Source organism: Nannospalax galili, unplaced genomic scaffold (genome assembly GCF_000622305.1).
Source record: "Nannospalax galili isolate Female #2095 unplaced genomic scaffold, S.galili_v1.0 scaffold1812, whole genome shotgun sequence".
In the NCBI taxonomy this organism is placed as follows: domain Eukaryota; kingdom Metazoa; phylum Chordata; class Mammalia; order Rodentia; family Spalacidae; genus Nannospalax; species Nannospalax galili.
In genome coordinates, this window is record NW_008331838.1 from 92,472 (window position 1) to 94,537 (window position 2,066).

Genomic DNA, 2,066 nt, shown 5'->3' on the forward strand with positions numbered 1-2,066 from the left:
CTTTCCCCTCCATTCAATCCTGTGGACACGTTTATCGTAGTGTTAGCAACCTGAGCAGTGGTTAGCAACCTGTTAAGTGGAGAACTTTCATAGTCTTAAAGTAACTACTTCACTGCTTGTTTTTAACATATCTGAATTTCTAGTGTTGCAACTTTTCAACCGTAGGGGCATTAAGAGGAAAAAAGATCACAACTCAGTGCCATGGTATGGGTGTTCAACATTCAAGAAGGTTAGTTCCACCAGTCTGGTAATTTTAATTACCATGTGCCATGTAGATAGAGCTTGGGCAAAGACCCAAGGATCTCAGATAAACCTTGCCTAGACGTATATTATATTCTTTGATCTAGTTGTATACAGAAGTTGTCAGTAGGTTGTTGGACTAACAGGGTTCCCTGTGGGTTGGCTTTTTTTTTTTTTTTTGGTTTTTTTGAGACAGGGTCCCCTTGTAGCCCCAGCTGTCCTAGAACTCACTATGTAAACCAGGCTGGCCTCAAACTCACAGAGATCCGCCTGTCTCCGCCTCCCGAGTGCTGGGATTAAAAGCATGTGCCACCAAGCCTGGCTCCCTCTGGTTTTTTAAAAACCAGCTAGGCACTATTTATCTCTCTCATGGTCTAACCCTTCCACCATGGTTTCCCCATTTTGCCCAGTTATCCCTTAGTAAACCCCTTCTCCTATGGTCTCTCCTCTCTTGAGCTCCTTTCCCTTTATCCCCAAGCCGCTCTGGTTCCTTTCCCCTCCATTCAGTTCTGTGGACACGTTTATCGTAGTGTTAGCAACCTGAGCACACAATGCTTTCCCGTGTTAAGTGGAGAACTTTCATAGTCTTAAAGTAAGTACTTCACTGCTTGTTTTTAACATATCTGAATTTCTAGTGTTGCAACTTTTCATGTATAACCCTCCCTCCCCTCTCCCATTAAAATAATCTCATTTTTTCCATATCTCCCTTATTAACACCTGTTTCCTACTGTTCTTCTCTTTCAGATTCTTTCTTTTCATTTACCTCCCTGGTTCCTTTTCATTATCCTGGTTCCTGTAGTTATGTCTGGAGACATACTCACTTATAAGGATTTGGTGCTAGGATCCACATATGAGGGAGAACATACATTGTTGGTTTTTCTAAGTCTGTGTTACTTCACTTAGTATAACAGTGTCTAGTTCCATCCACTTGCCTGCAAATTTCATTATTTCATCTTTCTTTACTGCTGAGTAGAAACTCCATCATATAAATGAACCACATTTTCATTATCCACTCGTCAACTGAGGGACACTTCCATCTCTTAGCTATTGTGAAAAGAGCAGCAACAAACATGGATGTACAAGTGTCTCTGCAATAGGATGAGTCCTTTGGGTATATGCCAAGGAGTGGAATAACTGGGTCAAACGGTAGGTTCATTTGTAGTTTTTTAAGAGTTCTCCACACTGCTTTCCATAGGGGCTGAATCAGTTTGCAGCCCCACCAGCAGTGGATGAGTGTTCCCCTTTCCCCACATCCCCTCCAACATTTGGTATCATTTGTTTTCTTGATCTTAGCCAGTCTGACTGGGGTAAGGTGAAATCTTAAAGTGGTTTTAATTTGCATTTCCCTGATTATTAGTGATGTTGAACATCTTTTAAGATGTTTCATAGCCATCTTTACTTCTTCTTTTGAAAACTTTCTGTTCAGCTCCTTAGCCCATCTTTTAATGGGATAAAATGAAATCTTAAAGTGGTTTTAATTTGCATTTCCCTAATTACTAATATGATGTTAAACACTTTTTAAGATGCTTCTTAGCCGTCTTTATTTCTTCTTTTGAGAACTATCTGTTCAGTTCCTTAACCCATCTTTTAATTGGGTTACTTCCTTTCTTGATTCTTTGTTTTTTGAGTTTGTTATATATTCTGGATGTTAAACCTCTGTCAGATGTGTCGCTGGTGAAGATTTTCTCCCATTTTGTGGATTTTCTCTTTACTTTCTTGGTTGTTAATTTTGGTTATACAGAAACTTTTTAATTTAAAAAGGTCTCACTCATTTGAATTTGACCTTAATTCCTGAACAACTGATTTCTGATTTACAAATTGTTTCC